Consider the following 21,917-nt stretch of genomic DNA (forward strand, 5'->3'; position numbering starts at 1 on the left):
ATGGAACGTGTGACGACAATGTGTGCTGACTTTTAATATGATGAAGCTGGCTTGTGGTTTATTTTTATAGCTACTTTTCTACAATTATACAGAATTAACTGTAACAATGTGTCGTGTGTGTTTTTGATAGACCTATTTATTATTTTGTGCGATTTCTTTTGCAATAATTTCGGGAGAAATTTCCACATCGGGAAAAGACATTCAATGTAGTTTCACATACGAGGGTTCTGTAGCGTAGCCTTGAACAAGATGACACCACAGAACTTCTGCGTGACCATCGGTGGCTGCCTTCTACTGCAAAGAGGAGAAACTGGCAAGATTATTGTCACCTCCATATAGGTAGGCCTACACATTTAATTGCGTGCATTAATACTATAAATGCTTGTATACTTCATAGTGTTTGCTACTTACAGACAGAATTAGCCTCATCATATTATGCTGCGTTCGTATTCAGAAGGTTTAAATTCATTCTGTTGCAAGACTACATTGACAGAAATATACAATATAGCCCATGTAGGGCTAAGAGGAGGTAAAAAAAACAGAATTACAAAACACGAAACGAGCCACAGTTTACAATATGGATAACGTGACGTAAGTCTTTATTGCACTGACCTATAGTTGCATAGGCTAATACAGCACATGCGCACACGATCCTCTATTCTCAGTTGTCATCGATAGCAATCGTGTTGCGGATTACGTTCACTGTATTTCAGGATTCACTCGATTGATTTAGTGTTAGTGTTTATTTATTTAACCAGATAGAGATAAAATTACATCCTCTTCCGAATGTTGATATTTTCAATATTAATTTTTCTAAATACAGAATAATTTATTATAATTTGTAGAATTTTGTTGCTAGTTAATTTCAAGCTACTTTCACACCTTATTTCCAATTTATTTTATTTTTCTTTCTCTCTTTTCTATTATGTTTCAGTTTTTAATAAGAATATGTTTCCTTTTCCATGTTCCTGTTTTACAAATTACATCAATCGTCAGTCTTGAACATTGTAATTGGAATTTGCCTGTTATATTCAATAACAAATAAAAAAATAGAAAAATAAATAAGGCCATCAGGCCTTCTCTTCCCCTCTATCAGGGAACTACAACTACAATATGAAGAATACAATTAAAATTGATATAACAATGCATATTAATTTTACAATTACAATTAATATAATCAAAGTACTGAAACATTACCTGATTCATAAGGATTAGACAATTTATTGTAGAAGTTAAGAACAAAGAAAGAATGAGCTACTGAAATACAAATTAAACGTAGAATAATTAGGTTCCTAAAATGGATGAAATTACCTACTGAAGATTGAGAACTACCGGTATTTATAAGAAGCCATGTCTGAATGAGTCTCAATTACCGCCCACTCCGGTATTGTGGACTTAAACCTGGAAGGAAAGTATATTTTATTCTGACAGTCCCTGACGCTAGCAGATTGCAAATTCCAGTATCTTGCCAGGGCCTACTGTACAGTGGCGGCTCGTGAGTATTGAATTCAGGGGGGCTGCATACAAAAATAAACCATGCAACTTACCTTATTAAAAAATTAGTTCCATCCGCCTTGTCTTGTAGGTTGCAAACTTTTGAATCATCTTCTTATTAAAATCCGGTATGTCGTTTAACATAGTCTTTACAATGAAAAACATAGCTAATGCGGTCAGTCTCTCTTCTCTCATCGTATTTCTGAGATAGGATTTTACTCTCTTCAAACACGAAAAGCAACGTTCTGGTTCGGAAGTTGTCATTGGTATGGTGATAGCTATGCGTAGTAGTTCCACAACTTCTGAAAATGAGGCCTGCAAGTTCTCAGATAGAAGAAACTGCAAGAGCTTGATTGCGTCACTGATATTTCTGAATTCTTGTCTCTGATACAACACAGTGAGTTCAGTTTTTAGTTTGCCTTTATCGAACATTGGAAAAAGCTTCACATATACATTTAGGTCATTTTCAGGAAATGAGCTTTTGTAGCATTCAAATTTTTCTTCACGCAGAAGAGAAGATAATATCAGATGATCTATGAACTGGAATCGGGTGTTAGCTTGTGTGAAAATGTCACACACTTCCTTGGCTGCCGCAACCCTTGTCTGAATCCCTTCGACCTTGCGACGATTTTTAGGGTTTTCATTTTCACAGATCTCGCTGCTCAACATTACTGTGCCCTGTTCCGTATTGTCTGTATGACATTAACAAAGCTTGATATGCAGAGTCGGCCTCGGTAGCATAGTCGGTTGCGGGTTCGATCCCGGCCCAGGTCGATGGCATTTAAATGTGTTTAAATAAGACAGGCTCATGTCAGTAGATTTACTAGCATTTAAAAAAATCCTGCGGGACAAAATTCCGGCACACCGGCGACGCTGATATAACCCCTGCATTTGCGAGTGTCGTGAAATAAACCATAACTTAATTTTTTATATGCAGATTTGAACCTTAGAAATATCTAACTGGCGATGTTGTAGTTGGTTTTATAATGCAGCTACATGATATATCAATAAATGAAAAAAAACTGAGCCAGATACTGAATTCAGGATCTTCAAGAGTATGCACCAGGGCGCTTGCCTCATTTATTGTGCTGTTGTTATATGTTTCAGATTCCATTATGGTTTGAAAAAATTCTAGCAATGCCTCCTTCTTCTCATGGATAACATTTACTGTTCTTATTTTAAAACTCCATCTTGTTGCCCCAGCTGATGGAATTGTCTTTGAAACACATTAATCTAATACAGACTGTGTGGAGATCGAACATAATAGACTGTAAATATTGTACAGAATTAAACATTGTTGCACTTGTTATACTCACAACATTAAAGAAAATGTATTTAAAACTGCGCGCTACTGACAAACTGCTGCAAATTTTGCAGCGCCTGGAAACTCTGGATTCACGGCGAGGGGCAGCAGAGGGAGGGGCGAAACTAACGCGCAAAGCATCCGAGACGAGACTGGCAGCTCCAGGAGAGGAAGTGGCTTCACCAATCCGTCCTTGTCTCTCGTTTCGCTCTGGCAGCACCAGGGGAGGAAGTGACTTCACTAACGATTCCGTGCATGTCAATGAGAGCGAAATTAAAAAAAAAAAATCCGAGCCGCTAAATAGAGACTGTATAATAAATATATTTCACAACTTAAAACGAGACAATGAGCCACAAATGTCTGGGGGTGCTGCAACTCCGCAGCCCCCCTTCGAAAGTCGCCCCTGCTACTGTACTTAATGTTTTTCGTTGTATATAACCGATGGCCATTGGAAAAGAAAGTGTGTGTGATGGTAGGATTGTGACTCATTTTCAAGTTGCATGCCACTTCTGCGGGCCACATTATGCGTGATGTGTATCTGTGAAGAGTTATGTTGTGTACTAGGGTGAGTGTAGGGTTTAAGTGTTTGTGTAAGTGTAATATAGGGAATGAGTGAGGATGATGAGGAAGAGAGAAGGGGAAACCCGGTGCCGGCACGTAGCCTACTCCTATCGAATAGCACCAAGGGGGTCGCCAGGCTTAACATCCCTATCCGACGGACAAATCACTATCAACAGTGACATGTTATGCCTTTCTCTTGTATGCACTGGTCCACACCTGTGGAGTAACGGTTAGCACGTCTAGCCGCGAAACCAGGTGGCCCGGGTTCGATTCCCGGTCGGGGCAAGTTACCTGGTTGAGGTTTTTCCGGGGTTTTCCCTCAACCCAATGTGAGAAAATGCTGGGTAGGTTATTTTACGACGCTTTATCAACATCTCAGGTTATTTAGCGTCTGAATGAGATGAAGGTGATAATGCCGGCGAAATGAGTCCGAGGTCCAACACCGAAAGTTACCCAGCATTTGCTCATATTGGATTGAGGGAAAACCCCGGAAAAAACCTCAACTTCAATCGAACCCGGGCACCTGGTTTCGCGGCCAGACGCGCTGACCGTTACTCCACAGGTGTGGACGGCAAGGATATTATAATTTATAGTTTTGTGATTAGACCCTACGTATTCAATAGATTTATTTTCGTGACAGGAAATCGAGGAATGTGACAAGGTCAAAATGGGTTACAGCCTATACGACGGGATAGCAAAAGTAACATGAGGTCGAGGAATGTAAAAAGGCTAGAGTGGGTTAGATGAGGAAATACATGTAGGCTTACATAAGTGACAGCAGACTGAAGAATGTGATAAGTTTAGAGTGGGTTAAATAATGGAATAGCTAAGTGACAGAAGACAGAGGACTGTGACATGGTTAGTCATAGATGTCGCAACTGTCTCCTAACATCTGACCACAGTTGCTGCAGCTAAAGTAAAGAGATGCCATTTATTTACTTAAGCTATAGACTAGTGATCCATAGTACTACATCAGTGAATAAAAGACGAATGTTTACGTGAAAGATCTGGTACTTCACCTGGACTAAAAATGTAATTTAAATCTGGTAAAATTGTTTTACCATAGACCAAGTCTGTGGTGAAACAGTTCAATTACACGTAACCATGCATCACTGTAGCTTAGTTTTTATTTTATTAATATAAATGTTATGGGGGATAAGCTCTATTATAACATATTTTTATAATTTTTATTGTTTTTGATTAGTGTTGGTTTTATAATACGAAACCGCGGTATTGTACTACGAACCCAAATAAATATAAAACAAATAAAAGAAAGCTTATTTTGTTTGGCTGATATTTCTTATGAGCGTTTAGGTAGACGAAGATTATTAATTAATAAGGGTTTAATGGGGTTCCATTTTATTTATTTGTTTATTTATTTATTTATTTATTTATTTATTTGTTTGCTTGTTTATTTTCTTATTTGTTTGCTTGTTTATTTAACTTTATATTTATTTACTTAATGATCTATTATTTTATTTATCATTTTTATTTATTACTTGTTTATTGATTTCCTTGTTTCTTTATTTATTTTTTAAATTTCTCCACAATGTCTTGATTCTCCGTCATGCCCAAGGAGTGCCCGTTTCGACTGGGACGATATTTCATAATTAGTATAGTTGGCAACCTATCGCGGAAGACAATATGATGAAAAAATGATGATTCATCCGTACACTGAATTATTAATTAGAATTGCGAAGAAGTCTGGTCCTGGGCCTTGTAAGTGTGGGACTCGCCTCACCGGTCTTCGCCGGAGAAGAACATCACAGGGGAAGCTCTGAGTGGGAAAGTAGTGGGACTGATAAGAGGTCTGACCATTCAGCTACCGCAGGAGTTCATAGGTGATTCATTAATGTTTTTATGAAGCTTATCCTGTAGACGTTATCAGTTTGGAAGCTGGCGAATAGGGGCGTGGTTTCAAGTAACTTTGGAGCGAGTAACAGTTGAAGCATTCTTTTTGTATTGTCCATAGGACAGGTGAGGTAAATCCGGTAGGCCTATAATAATTGGTATTATTCCAGCATTCACCTGGAGGCACTTCGGAAACCACGAAAAATCAAAGTCAGAATATCCGGTCCCGGAAATCGAACCCCGAACCTCCAGAATACTAGGCGGGGGATAGCCATTACTTCCCCCGGGTCCTGTTCCCAACGAGTAATATTTATTCACGAGTGTGTAATAGCAATGTGCATAGGCGTGTTCAGATTCCCGTCCTCCCAACGCCCCATGCCACACGCCCCACACAACGTCATCGCGAGACGAAGCGAATAGGAAAGCGTGAGAGTCCCACGTGATCGCATGGTGTGGGGTTCGGAGTCTGGACACCTACCTCAGTTCTGTGATGCGCCACTCACACCCTTTGTCACACCCTCCACGCCACATCCCACGATCACTTTGAATAAAAAATGTGGTCGCGGAGAAATATGCAACTTCTGATGTGTGCATTAGTAAAGCACGTGGAATGTACAGTCTTAGAAAAAAGTTTTGTCGCACAGACACTTTGTAAGTCCCAGAAAGGAGGCAGTGCGCATGATCAGAGGACGAGCGACCTGGTTCACAAGAGAAGGACTAGTTGAGATAATAAAATTAGTTTTGTTTCGTTGTATGTGTGATCATGCGCACTGCCTCCTTTCCGGGACTTAAAAATGTATCTGTGCGACAAAACTTTTTTCTGAGACTGTACATAGTCATTGCGCGTCGTTAGAATTATACTGTAAAGGTCTTGCAAGGAGGAAATAGCGACGGAAGGAATGCGAATGAAACAATGCGATAAGGAAGAGCGGACGATAGGAAAGGTCACGAGATAACTTGAATGATATTCAAGAGTACAGTCGGAAGAGAAATGACATCGATAGAATCAGTCTTGCGTTGTGATAGTTACATTACGACTTTAGTTTGTTCCATTGCATGTGAATACGTATCTTGTACCGCACGGTATTATTATTTCATTCGTAAACATATGTTGCGCGTTTAATTAGCTTCGAATTTTTCTCTTGCTACGTTCTTTATTTCCACAGCGATGTCCTCATGTGTTCATCTTCTTGGAAGACATAGTAGGCCTACTTCCATCGGCGCGCTATATAGCATTTCACCTTCCCTGCAGTAAATTTAAAATAGCTTATCTTGGTCGTGGGTGTCAGAGCATTAAAAACATTACAAACTTCTGTTATCTCTCTTCCCCCTACAGCGAACTCTGACCTTGCACAGAGGTAGAGATATAATACGAGCTCTTTAGGTATATGTATTTTGTATTGTTGAACGTAATTAAGATCATCTTTTAAGTACATAGATTGTCGCTATGGTAACGTGTACACATTGAGTTCAACAAGTTGTATTAGTTTAGGATTCCAGTCATGCAAACAAGATGTAGATATTCCGATCGATTTTCGCCGTGTTCATTCATCTTTTACGTGTACGAATAATTGCGTGTTACGTGGAAATATGACGAATAAAGTGATGTACTCCATGAGAGAAACACTTGAGCCTCATCATGGTTTATTTTAAACTTTAATTTTAATGTTGTTTCCTTCTAACACTTTATGGGTTTCTATCCTATTCTATTACAAGCAATGCTATATGAAAGAAAATTACGTTCTAATCGTTGTTTAGGATGTAATTTGTCTCTTACTGATCTGAATGCAGAATTCATTGCGATAAAGCCCAAGAATAAAGCGAAATAAAGGTCGTTGAATGGAATATTTGATTACATACTTTCTCACAAAAATAAAGTATTTCTATTTATTTTATTTTATTTTATTTTATTTTGCTAATACTTGTAACATAAAACATAGTATACACAGATAAAATTTTAGCTCACCCCTGAAAGAGTAGAACTCGTGCTCACGGTCGGATTCCTGATTTTAAATTAACAAGTTTATAATACAATTTGTGTTATGTCTACTACACAATAAGAAATATATAATACATCTTGATTACACAACTTTTAACGCTGAATAACAATAATAATAATAATAATAATAATAATAATAATAATAATAATAATAATAATAATAATAATAATGGTAATAATGTTTTATTTTCGCTGGCAGAGTTAAGGCCATAAGGCCTTCTCTTCCACTCAACCAGCCTTAATCAATACAATACATAAATTTAAAATACAAATATTTACACTACACTTGAAAGGTTCTCCAGCAATATTCTTCACTACACATTTAATCACTGAATCACTGAGGTACGTTGAAGTTTAACACAGGAAAGTCTTATACATATTCCGAAAAGAATATATAAATTTAAATTTACAATTTTTCATTATGTTTAAAATCCATACATAACATTTTAAATTTAATACTAGAACTATTAGAATTGACAAGATTAAGGTATTTAAATATAAATTTGTTATATATTCTTGGGCCTAAATTACTACTAAATACTGTAGCAGTGTTGCATTTTGCTTCAAACAAACTTAAAGAATTCATAACTTTTGTTTCATAACTATGAGATAGAATTCATAGTTATTTCAATTTTTATGTATGAATTTTATTAATACAATGTAATAAATCTGTCTTATTTTAATAACCTTAAAGTCTAAAACCTATTTCTGAGATAGAAAATCAATAGGTTTATGAATACATATTTTAATTATTCTCTTCTGTAATAAATAAAGTGGATTAATATTAGTCTTAATTAAGCTGCCCCATCCTATAATTCCTTACATAATTACAGATTGAAATAATGTTAAGTAAATTGTGCGTAATAAACTTGTTGACAAGTAATTCCTCAATAAAACAAAATAATAATAATAATATTATTTTACATAATTTATTACAAAAGTAATTAATGTGTTGGTTCCATTTAAAATGATTGTCGAAAATTAAGCATAAATATTTAACTTTAGAGTACTCCTTAATAACCGGACGTTTACAACGTTTGATAGGCTACGTAGTTCCGGTTGTACCAGATACTGACAACAGCGATGCTAATGACAGTGACAGTGATCTGGGCACGACATCGAACGAACAGAGCATGTATGAATTTGTTTAGGTTGATATGATATCACTTAGGCTATAAATAATCCACAAGATAATGATCATCTTAGCTTAGCTTTTAAAGTAACTCACAAAATTTTTGAATAGTATTCTCCCATGTATAGACTATAAATGTTTTCACAAATGGATCGGTTTTTTGAGAAACCCCTTAAGTCACGAAATACAAAGTTTTGAGGAAACACACAAAACTGTTTAAAAGAAATGCATGAGTTTAGAATTGGAATATTACAAATGGAAGATGTTTGTAAAAAAATAACGAATATTTCTGTAGGCCTATGCAAAAGAATACTTTTAAATAATAATAATAATAATAATAATAATAATAATAATAATAATAATAATAATAACAATAATTTGTTCCAAGGATAAAAATACATATTGAGTTTTGTTATACAAGATCTCTCTAGTCCCCCCAGAAAGAGTAAGTTACGTACTCGTGCTCAGGGGACATACCACATAAGTTAATGTTAAGACATTTTATTGAATAACAGAGTAAAAGTAATAAAATAAAAAAAAAAAACAAGAAATAATGCATATCACAATAATTGAACTTCAAATTTTTTCTGTTAACAGCAATTTTGTAATAGATTTTTTGAAGTAAGGAGCATTAGGAAATTGTATGTTTGGGAATTTATCTATTATCATGTTATAGAGCCTTGGACCGAAGTCGCTACTGTGATTATATGCTACAGTTATATTACATTTAGGAACTGTCAAGCATATGTCGTCTGATCTTTTGGTTTAATATTTATGTGAATATAAATATGTTTCGATTTGTATGTACGAAATTCAGTAATACATTGTTATAAATTTGATGGAAGTCAAATACTTTAAATTCTGAATACAGCAGCTCTGAAGGATAATCAAGAAGTTTATTAAGGCATATTTTTATTATTCTTTTCTGTAGCAGAGTTATTGGCATGAGGGAGGTACTATAAGCACTACCCCTTCCTATAATACCGTATTGTAATATAGCTTGTACTAATGCCAGATTAATCACTCGTGAAGTGTGAAAGTCATGTAATTTCGTAGGATGACAAAATAGTGAATAATTTTTCTTAATCTATAGCACAGAAAAAGAACATGTTTATCCCAACGTAAATGTTTGTCGATTATTATGCCGAGATATTTAACTTGAGGAGATTCGTTTAGAGTAGGACAGTTACAACTATTAGAAGAACAATTGGATGTATGAATTTTTAAACACAAGAGCGAATCAGGAGATTTCACACCATCAGATGTTAACGAAAATGGTACAACCATAGTTTTAGAATGATTTAAGACAATTATGTTGGAATGAAATCAATTTTTAATCAATGTGATGCCATTGCTTGCATTAAAGTAGATATCATCCCAAGTTTTACCTGCAAAAATAACAACCGTGTCATCCGCATACGAAAATATCTCAGCATTGTCTTTTTAAAATTAATTGCCAATAAATCATTAATATATATTAAATACAAAATTTGACCGAGGACAGTCACCTGTGGCACACCGATACTAATATTTCGAGGGTGCTACTAAATTTATTATCAATTTTGGTTAGGCCTACATTTGTAAATGACTCAATATTCACGTTTGAAAATGTTTGACTTATGGGGTTCCTCAAAAACTGGTTACAATTTCTTTATTTTATAAAATAATTGAAAATGTGGTTAAAAATTAATACGAATTTGATTCTAAATAGCAGTATTTAGAAGCTGAATTTATAATTTTTGCTTCATGTGAACAAATTTTATTCCAGCCTGTATGGAATATCGCTAAGGACATAAATAATAAAGTTCTGCATGAAATAATCTAATACAACAATACATTACAAAAAAGACGACAGCATTATTCTAACAAATCTAAAATTCAGACACAAAATAACACATCACAAATGCTAACCACACCTACAGAGACATCAACACAGACATTGAAATTCTACACATACAATCAAAAAGCCAGAAACTAGACACACTAGAACAATATGAAATATACAGACACACAAAAACACATTCAAATGAAATTCTCAACACACAACTCAATTTCAGAACACACACACTCTTTGGCTCCACATTACACTACACAAACACACTCCCACAGGAAACAAAAGAAAAGGCGCCAAGACCAGCAACAACCAGTTCTGAAGCAGACCATTAACAGGTCGAAATATGTTAACCAGGTACGATAGAATTTGATAATAGAAAGACGTATAAGACATATTCCGAAATAAATAAATTAATTTACCAAACACAACAGCTTAGGCTATGGTTTTGTTCATTCTGTGTCAGCATTGTCACTGCCTTGTGGAACTTCTCCACGAAAGGCTACCTAATTTTGAACAGAAATATCGTTTGATTTGTAGTAATTTTCTATAGTCCTATCTATCCCTATAGAACATGAATGGGCAGTAAACTCAATTTTGTTAAAATCTGATTTATGGGGTTTCCCAAAAAACCGATTCAAATACAGAATGTCGCATTTGAATCGTCCTAATATCGTTGGTCCGTATCTCCGTACTTGTCTAACATCAATACACCTCCGCATGTGCCCCACAAGCCATAAGAGAAATGTTTGAGAGGATATTCAATTTGAAGCCACGTTGCCTGCAGCATGTTTGATGTAATGCTCTCACGCAGCTGCTCCAAGGTTCTCAATTTGGTCGCATACACATTCTTCTAGACCTAATTCCACTGGAGGAAATCAAGAAGGGGAAGGTCAGGCGATCTAAATGACCACGGAATTGAACCGCCTCTTCCAACCTATCCACCGGGAAATGCCAGTTCTCTTCTTACCTAAAAGTTCCAGGGGCCCCATCTTGCTGGGAAAAAATGTTTGCATGACGAACTTCTTCAACATGACCAAAAAAAGGCATACCAGTCACTGTACGAGATGGTATGTAACATTTTTGGGACTGGTCCTGTCACTGCAAGTAGTTTTCTCCGTTCAGTGCTGCCTGAATTTCTCCTTGGATAATCTCTACCGTGCCAAATCTGCGGATTTTCAACTTGATCATCATCCGCCGAAATAGAGAAAAGTCACAGTCAGGCAAGTAGGGTGCTTGAGGAACAACTGGATCGTCAGTGGTGGCTCAATGCAGACATTAACACGAAGCTTCTTGTGTTTAGCTGTCAGGATTTTCGGAAAAAATTTGGCATGCCCAATTCATCAGTCAGAATCTGTTGGCATGTCCATAGCCAATTCCTAGTTCATGGTTAAGTTCATGTATGGTTCAGCGAAGAAGTTGAACTAGCGCTTAAGGAAATGAAGAATGGGAAAGCAACAGAAGTTGATGGAATCCCCATTGAATTAGTGGAACGCTTGGTTTAAAACAAGAAGCAAATTCTATCATTATGCAACGAAATATATGAGAAAGGCGAATGGCCTGAAGATTTTGCGGAGACAGTGTTGATTCCAATACCGAAGAAAAATAATGCCAAGAAATGTAACAGTCTAATATCGCATTCGGCGAAGATTCTCTTGCGAATACTGAATCGACATTTATTTTCTAAGATGGAAAAACAGTTGGAAGAACAGCAGTTTGACTTCAGGAAGGGAAAAGGTACGAGAGATGCAATAGAACTGCTACGGACAATCGAACACGCCTATGCACATTGCTATTACACACTCGTGAATAAATATTACCCATTTGGAACAGGACCCGGGGGAATTCTAGGAATGAAAATAAAACTTACCCAAAATATAACGCAGATATTTTAGTATTTATAGGTCTACTTCATGAAATTACACTTCAATACTATTGCAACTTAAATAGCAAAATATGTCAAGAAATATTATATGTTTATTTCTTAAATTAAATTCCATCTTTAATTCTGTATTTAATTATATACCTAACCATACCTTTTGTAGTTTCTTGAATACAAATAAAACTACAGTGATATAACAAATTAGGACTGTCTTTTTTTTTACAGAAATATCGTTTTATACCATATAATGGGTATAAATGTTGATGACAATACAAATAAATAAATAAAAAGTCATTTTTATATTAATCTTAGTCTGTAAGCTGGTAGGCCTGCTAGGAAGCATTCAAATGTTGTTTTAATTGAGACCTGCAGGGAAATAACAACAAGCATTAAAGAATTAAATAAGAGGAGAAAGTGTTAAATTTTACGTTTCTCTTGCTTCAGCTATAATTTAGTGATGAGCAGAAAATCACTGACATGTGATTTTATCACGGTGATAGAAAAATGACGATCATAACTGTGATTAAAAAGCTCTTTAAACAGTGATCACAGTTGGAGGGCTAAACTGCTCACCAGCTGAAACACTTCATGTTCTTTTCTCACTGCGTGCGCATGCTGTGCTTATGCCACCTAGTAACAACACTGGGAACAACTACGCCCGCGAACTGTGAGTGCCCGATTTTAACAATACATTTCAGTGTAGCCAACTCGTAGAATTGAGGCTGGTCCTGGCAGATTTCAATTTCTTAAACCCAAAAAATATACTATTGTCAGCCGACAGCCGAAAATCTAGCAGGACTTTACATTGCTTAATTGATTCCATTATTTTAAGCAATGACGTTATTAATTGACCACACTATTCAACTAGTAAAACTACAATAATAACAAAATTTTACCAAATATGGCAATTATTTAAAAAAGAACAATGTTTCATTCATCTTCAGAGTAATGTTGGAATATTATAAAATTACTAATTTTCCGTTTTTTTTTCTATATAATATTTCACTTCAGGAATACTGGACAAGATCAAATGGACAATCATATTGGGTAGCCAGGCGATAAATGTTCAGTTTGTCTATAGCATTACATTAAATGAACGAATGAATGAGTAAATAAATAAATAAATGAATAAATAAATAAATAAATAAACAAACAAACAAAGAAATAAATAAATAAATAAATCTATATTAATAATAACTCTGTTGCCGAAATTTTTCTGGTAATTTTCGATTTTCCAAAAATAATTGGTCCTAACATATATAATTAACCGCCCTGAAACCGAAAATCGCTTTTTTTTTTATTTTTGCTTGTATGTCTGTCTGTCTGTCTGTCTGTCTGTCTGTCTGTATGTTTGTTACCTTTTCACGCGATAATGTCTGAAGCGATTTATATGAAAATTGGAATATGAATTAAGTTCGTTGTAACTTAGAATTTAGGCTATATGGCATTCAAAATATTTTATTTAAAAGGGGGGTTATAAGGGGGTTTGAATTAAATAAATCGAAGTGTCTCCCTTATTTACACAAACGATTAGTGAAAACACGGAAATTTTACTTGAAGCAAGTAAAGCGATCGGTTTGGAAGTAAATCCCGAAAAGACAAAGTATATGACTATGTCTCGTGACCAGAATATTGTACGAAATGGAAATATAAAAATTGCAGATTTATCCTTCGAAGAGGTGGAAAAATTCAAATATCTTGGAGCAACAGTAACAAATATAAATGACACTCGGGAGGAAATTAAACGCAGAATAAATATGGGAAATGCGTGTTATTACTCGGTTGAGAAGCTCTTATCATCCAGTCTGCTGTCCAAAAATCTGAAAGTTAGAATTTATAAAACAGTTACATTACCGGTTCTTCTCTATGGTTGTGAAACTTGGACTCTCACTCTGAGAGAGGAACATAGGTTAAGGGTGTTTGAGAATAAGGTGCTTAGGAAAATATTTGGGGCTAAGCGGGATGAAGTTACAGGAGAATGGAGAAAGTTATACAACACAGAACTGCACGCATTGTATTCTTCACCTGACATAATTAGGAACATTAAATCCAGACGTTTGAGATGTACAGGGCATGTATCACGTATGGGCGAATCCAGAAATGCATATAGAGTGTTAGTTGGGAGACCGGAGGGAAAAAGACCTTTAGGGAGGCCGAGACGTAGATGGGAGGATAATATTAAAATGGATTTGAGGGAGGTGGGGTATGATGATAGAGACTGGATTAATCTTGCACAGGATAGGGACCGCTGGCGGGCTTACTGTATGTGAAGGCGGCAATGAACCTTCGGGTTCCTTAAAAACCATTTGTAAGTAAGTTAAGTAAGTCTCCCTTATTATTAATTTTCATGAAAAATATTACATGACGAAAGTTTCTTTGAAAATAATTTCCGATAAGTTTTATCCTTTGAAAAATTTTGATAGGACTGATATTTACTGAGTTAAATGAGTTTCAAAATTACAATAACAACGCCATCTAAGGCGGTGTAATGAAATAAAAAACAAATGACTTCGTCTATAAGGGGCCTTGGACAGCAACAATCGAAGGCTATGAAACATAGCCTACAGAGAATGTTTCTGTGTTTGTATGAAGTAATATCGGAAGCTAAATTAACCGATTTGTATAATTAATTATTATTTCACCATTGGAAAGTGTAATTTCTCTAGATTGACATAATGCTATAATGTTATTGCAGTAACTCCTGAGTGAATTGAGGACAGGTAAGATTAAAATAGCTTCTTATGCACAGAAAACTTGATAGGCTATTGTATATATTCGTTTCCTGTATTTCCTAAAATAGTTTTTATGACCAAATGAGTGATCTCTGGATCAAAATGATCGCATTTTAATTTTTAATTCAATTTAAATTAAGTAACATAATAAACGATTTATCCTTCTATCAAACAGGAATGTTCCCTGGATCAAACGTCCTATTTTAATTATGTAATTACTTTATATTTATTTGTAACGAGTGCAGCGGAGCGCACGGGTACGGCTAGTAAATAAATAAATAAGAAGACGACATCCAGAGGTCAATATATAATTTGCAGCAAGTAGCAGCTACATATAAATGGAAATTTCAACTGATAAAACAAAAATTACGGCATTCTGTGAGAAATACCCAATACAAAGTAAAATTTGTCTGGATAATAAAATATTAGACAGATGTAATATTTTCCCACATTTAGGTTACAATCTTTCAATTTTTGAAGAAGTGGACACATCATAGAATATTAATAAATACACAAGAGCTATGGGCATTATAAATAGTGTGATGAAACCATCCTTGGTTCAGAAACACACCCGCATACGGCTCTACAACACTTTGGCACGACCGATGCTCAGCTGTGGCAGCGAAGCATGGACACTGAGGAACGCAGATAAAAGCAGAATAACGGTTTGTGAAATGCGATTCATGTGAAGAACAGCGGGCTATACTAAATGGGATCTGAAAAGAAATTGTGAAATTTTAAAAGAACTAAAAACTCAACCAGTTTTAGATTACATTGTTCAATATCAATCTAATTGGAAACATCATTTGGAAAGAATGAGTAATAGTAGACTCCCAAAGGCAATTTATGATTATGTACTACATGGCCAAAGATCTGTGGGTCATCCTGCTAAGAGATGGCGTGAAAATTTTATGTGAGACCGTAACAGGCTCTGTGGCTTAACACTTGTCAGGCAGAAGAAGAAGAAGAAGAAGAAGAAGAAGAAATAGATAAATGAAAGAATAAATAAATAAATAAAGGAATAAATAAATAAAAGAATAAATAAATAAATAATAAATGAATAAATAAATAAATAAATAAATAAATAAATAAATAAGTAAATACATAAATAAATAAATAAGTAAAAAATAAGTAAGTAAATAAGTAAATAAATGAATAAATAATAAGTAAATAAGTAAGTAGATATGTAAATAAATAAGTAAATAAATAAATAAGTAAATAACTAATTCGGAAAACTTATTGATACAACTTAATTTCATATTCTATACTACTGGCACCAAAAAAAAGTGTCCTATTGTTCATACTGATTCAAGATGACTAGTTTCTTAGTGTTTGTTCATTCCACATTTTTTATTGTCCTTCCCATTTGTATTTCTCGCATTTTGAATAGGTACTTCACATGTAGTATATGTTTTACTTTAATACATATATGACCATGAAGATATTTGGATATGTCTTACAAAATTCTTGCTGAAGACCATTGTGGTGACATTCTGCCGCATCTGTAGTTTGTACATTTCGAAATTTTCGTGCTTCAGCCCAGAATTCAGGCGGGGGGAGGGGAGGTTGGTGTCAATGTAGTATTCCAGAATATAATAATATTCAAAACATTCTCTAATAGGAGGGGCTTCTGATATTAGCTCTGCAAAAATTCTGATACTTCTGATGCTGATAAATAAGAAAGAACGAAATATTAAAATTTTAACCACTTTCGAATTTCAGCTGCTGGTTTGATATACTGTTTGTTTCCTTTAATTTTCCAGAGCAAAAACTGTCCTAAGTAAAATTTACACTCTGTAATCTTAACACTGGGAACATTTATTTTGGCAGCATTGTGTGATGTTATTTCATAATATAACAAAAGCTTTGAAATGATTAACTGCTAACTACTTACCTGACTGAAGGTAGCACTGAAGTGGTTCCTGTGATTTCTGAAGTGAAAACCTTTCAATTTATAAGGATTTTTCTTTTTTTGTGGAGATGCAGTTGATTGTATATGCAAGGTGTAAATGTGCCTAAACCTACCAACACCAGTGCTGTCATGGAGGCCACACGGGGTCATAGATCGTATGGAACCTACAATGTTTTTAATTAATCGTATGAGGAAATGAAAATTTTATCTTTATGGAGCCATACGGCATATGGGTGCCTAAGTTTTGTACGTGGAGATCTGTACAGATCTTATATCATCTCTTGCTGTTCCTACTGTACCGGTATTTTGTTTGATGTTCATAAACAAAAATTATCCAGCTTTTCAGCACTGGAATCCAGAATTATATAAAATAATGGTTGAAAAACAAGAAGTGCTGCAAATATACACTCCAAGATTCATCGAGACAAGTGTGCATCTACGTGGTGCTACATGGTGTATTCTTTAAATCAAACTTGTAGCAATTAAATTGTAAAGCAAATCAACCTATTTCTTTACTTCTTCTTTAATATAAAAAAAAATAATTGAATGACAATTGGAGAGACAGAGAGAGGAGAGTAAAATATATTTCAAGGGAGAAAACAAGGGGTGGGGTGTATGGCCAAGAAAAAAATGACAGCACTGACCAAACCTATGCTGTTACAGACTCTTGTATGCAAGGTGAATAAGCCGAGTATGAAGGGAACTACCTCAGCGCTAGTTTAACTCTTATAGATGAACTATATAAAGAACTTCAAGTGTCAGTATTGTCTCAAAGGCCTCTGTGTAACAAACTATTCATTTAGAAATGTCCGTCTGCGATTATGTTAACTGCAGAAGAAGGAAGAAATATTGTCGTAATATGAAGTTACTCAGATTTCAAATTAAGAACAAGGAAAGGCTACAAAATTTTTTTTTGATTTCGCCCTTATAAATTGAACGATTTTCACTTCAGAAATTTAAGGACCAGTATAAAGGAAATTTGATTAAAATGAGAAAGAAATTCGTAAGGGAGGCGGTCAGGAGGGATTGAGGTTGCCTACTGGTAGTCGTTACAAACAACATGTTGGGGGGAGGGGGTTGTAATTCTTCCCCTTTCGGATAAATTTCAGAAGACGGATACCTGCTTTTCCTTCATATTCCAAAACTGTAATCTTGTCCTTTTCGTGAGCATAATGTTGTGCATTCAACAAACGCAGATAAATCTGCTCTTTTTAGTATTTTGTGATAATTTTATTGTTGCTAGTGAGGTATTCGTATACTGACAATTAAAAACAATTAGATATCGTACATCAAATGATGACAGATTATATATTGAAAGCAAACAATATTATATCAGCCATGTACCAAAATGGCATCTATGTGTGTTGAAACATTTGGGTAAAACAAGCTTCTGTATGCTACAATTTAGCGACACATCACTGTCTTATTGTAACATAACCTCACATTACAAGAGAAAGAAATTCGCATGTGGCATGACGTAAAAAAGTCATCCCATCTATGTACTTTTCAGGTACTCTGCCATCTAGTGTTGGTTATCTCAAGTTCATTTCTCGACGGTGGCGCCGCATAGCGTCCGTTATTTTCCACATGCTTCCATATTTAGTACACGCTTGGGTTATCTGTTACAATATATATATATATATATATATATATATATATATATATATATATATGATCTAGGGTAATAGCAATGTGCATAGGCGTGTTCAGATTCTCGCCCTCCCAAGGCCCCATGCCACACCCACCAAACAACGTCATCACGCGACGAAGCGAATAGGAAAGCGTGAGAATCCCACGTGATCGCATGGTGTGGGATTCTGAGTCTGGACACCTACCCCAGTTGTGTCCTGCGCCACTCACACCCTATGTCACACCCTCCACGCCACATCGCACGATTACTTTGAATAAAAAATGTGGTCGCGGAGAAATATGCAACTTCTGATGTGTGCATTAGTAAAGCACGGATGAATGGACAGTCTTAGAAAAAAGCTTTGTCGCACAGACACTTTGTACAGATGCCTCAAACTAGCAAGCTGTCTCGTTCGAGCAGGCGCATAGAGTACTTCTCCCCTACCACTGTCCGTCTACTACTGTGCACTGTGGACTAGAACGGTACAGCTCAGTTCTAATAACAGTTGAGAAGGCTGCATAGGGAGGGTACATCTTGAATACATTGTCAAGCGGTAAACTTTTCAGATAATATGACTATACCTGGGTATCGGAGCCTAGGTGGGCCCCCTCCGTTAGCTCTACCATTTCCCCTCTTCAGGCAGCTTCCTAGTTTGAGGATCTGTAAGTCTCAGAAAGGAGGCAGTGCGCATGATCAGAGGACGAGCGACCTGGTTCACAAGAGAAGGACTAGTTGAGATAATAAAATTAGTTTTGTTTCGTTGTATGTCTGATCATGCGCATTGCCTCCTTTCCGGGACGTAAAAATGTATCTGTGCGACAAAACTTTTTTCTAAGACTGTACCTAGCCATTGCGCGTCGTTACAATTATACTGTAAAGGTCTCGCAAGCAGGGAATACCGACAGAACCAATGCGAATGAAACAACGCGATAAGGAAGAGCAGGCGACAGGAAGGATTACGAGATAACTTGAATGATATCCAAGAGTACAGTCGGAAGAGAAATGACATCGATAGAATCAGTCTTGCGTTGTGATAGTTACATTACGACTTTAGTTTGTTCCATTGCATGTGAATACGTGTTTTGTACCGCACGGTGTTATTATTTCATTCGTAAACATATGTTGCGCGTTTAATTAGCTTCGAATTTTTCTCTTGCTACGTTCTTTATTTCCACAGCGATGTCCTCATTTGTTCATCTTCTTGGAAGAAACAGTACTTCTATCGGCCCGCATCTCTCGCTCCCTCGGCGTGCCTACATGCACACGACAAAACTGACAGCAACGCCACCATTGCTTTTCGGTAATCGTTCCTTGTGCGAACTATACAGCATTCCACCTTCCCTGCAGTAAATTTAAAATAGCTTATCTTGGTCGTGGGTGTCAGAGCATTAAAAACATCACAAACTTCTGTTATCTCTCTTCCCCCTACTTCAAACTCTGACGTTGCACAGAGGCAGAGATATAATAAGAGCTCTTTAGGTATATGTATTTCGTATTGTTGAACGTAATTAAGATCATCTTTTAAATACATAGATTGATACTATGGTAACGTGTACACATTGAATTGAACAAGTTGTATTAGTTTAGGATTCCAGTCATGCAAACAAGACGTAGATAGTCCGATCGATTTTTGCCGTGTCATCCATCTTTTACATGTACGAATAATTGCATGTTACGTGGAAATATGACGAATAAAGTGAAGTACTCCATGAGAGAAACACTTGAGCCTCATCATGGTTTATTTTAAACTTTAATTTTAATGTTGTTTCTTTCTAACACTTTATGAGTTTCCATTTTATTCTATTACAAGCTATGCTAGATGAAGGAAAAGCACGACCTATTAGTTGTTTAGGATCTAATTTGCCTCTCACTGATCTGAATGCAGAATTCATTGAGATACATCCCATGAATAAAGCGAAATAAAGGCCGTTGAATGGAATATTTGATTACGTACTGTCTCACAAAAATAAAGTATTTCTATTTATTTTATTTTATTTTGCTAATACTAGTAACATAAAACATAGTATACAAAGATAAAATTTTAGCTCATCCCTGAAAGAGTAGAACTCGTGCTCACGGTCGGATTTGTGGGGAGAGGATGGTATTTTTTTTAGTTTTTTCCTATTTGGTGTAAAATATTACTTTTTTGTATGTAGAGAGGTCATAGCTGTGGCAACTCAACGAAATAAAATATTTTGAAAAAAAAAATTGGTTCCCAAATTTGAAAAAAAAATATATATATATATATATATATATATATATATATATATATATATATATATACCCAAATCAAGATTGTACTAAAACCGATGCATCTAAATCGTTTTTAAAGATAGATTCAAACAGCTTTTTGCAATGTATTTGCAAAAGCATGTTCTACAAACTGTCTGTAACAGAATTTTGATATTAGTTCCTACGTTTGTAAAATAAACAATTAAAATTTAATAACAATTTTCTGATTTTCTTTCTTGCAAACAAACGGACGTATTTTTAAAATAATATCAATTAACAAAATTCTATTACAGAGAAAAGTTTCCTAATAGTCTAAAGAATGTGTGTTCTAAATTTCATGCATGTATCTTTAATAGTTCAGAAATTATATCCATTTTAGTCAGGCAATGTAGCAAAAAAAAAAAAAAAAAAAATGAAGTTACTGGAAACCGATAAGAGCGGGCGTGTGATTTAAAAATCTATAGCGGAGGAAGTTTAAAATTGCGTCTCTACATCCGATAAGGGCACAAATACCCACAAAATGTTATGTAATGCATTCCACACATATCAAAGGGTATTTAAAAAAAAAATTGAAAATTTAATTTACCGGAAACAACAATAAAAGTGGGCGAGTGATTTAAAAACCCATAACGCAGGAAGTTTAAAAATGGCGACTCAACATCCGATAAGGGCACAAATACCCACGAAATGTTATGCAATGCATTCCACACACATCAAAGAGTACGTAATTTAAAGAATTTTGTTTTTTGAAAATTTACTCATTTTTTCACCAAAAAATACCATCCTCTTCCCTTAAATTAAGAAGCATATAATACAATTTGTTGTATGTCTACTACACAATAAGAATATATAAATTTAAATTTACAGTTTTTCATTATTTGTAAAATCCATACATAAATTTATAAATTTAATACTAGAACTATTAGAATTGACAAGATTAGGGTATTTAAATATAAATTTGTTATATATTCTTGGGGCTAAATTACTACTATGATTAAATACTGTAGCAGTGTTGCATTTTGATTTAAACAGTCTTAAAGAATTCATAACTTTTGTTGCATAACTATGAGATACAATTCAAAGTTATTTCGGTTTTTATGTATGAATTTTATTAATACAATATAATAAATTTGTCTTCTTTTAATAACCTTAAAGTCTAAAAACAATTTTCGAGATGGAAAATCAGTAGGTTTATGAAGACATATTTTAATTATTTTGTTCTGTAATAAATAAAGTGGATTAATGTTGGTCTTAATTATTGAGCTACCCTATCCTATAATTCCATACATAATTGAAGACTTCCCTCGAATATGGGTATAACCAACAAATCTAAAATGCACGTTGGAGGATAATGGAAA

The 21,917-nt window shown here is 35.0% G+C and overlaps 1 protein-coding gene across 1 annotated transcript in view; it reads left to right on the forward strand.

Annotated features, from left to right (window-relative positions):
* rad50 (DNA repair protein rad50) overlaps positions 1-21,917 on the forward strand; it is a 394,123-nt gene continuing 372,206 nt past the window's right edge. Inside the window, exon 1 of the mRNA XM_069832697.1 lies at positions 1-339. The gene's annotated coding sequence lies outside the window, so the exon portion shown is untranslated. The remainder of the gene's footprint in view (positions 340-21,917) is intronic.

The sequence above is a fragment of the Periplaneta americana genome, chromosome 8, assembly GCF_040183065.1.
Source record: "Periplaneta americana isolate PAMFEO1 chromosome 8, P.americana_PAMFEO1_priV1, whole genome shotgun sequence".
Lineage (NCBI taxonomy): Eukaryota > Metazoa > Arthropoda > Insecta > Blattodea > Blattidae > Periplaneta > Periplaneta americana.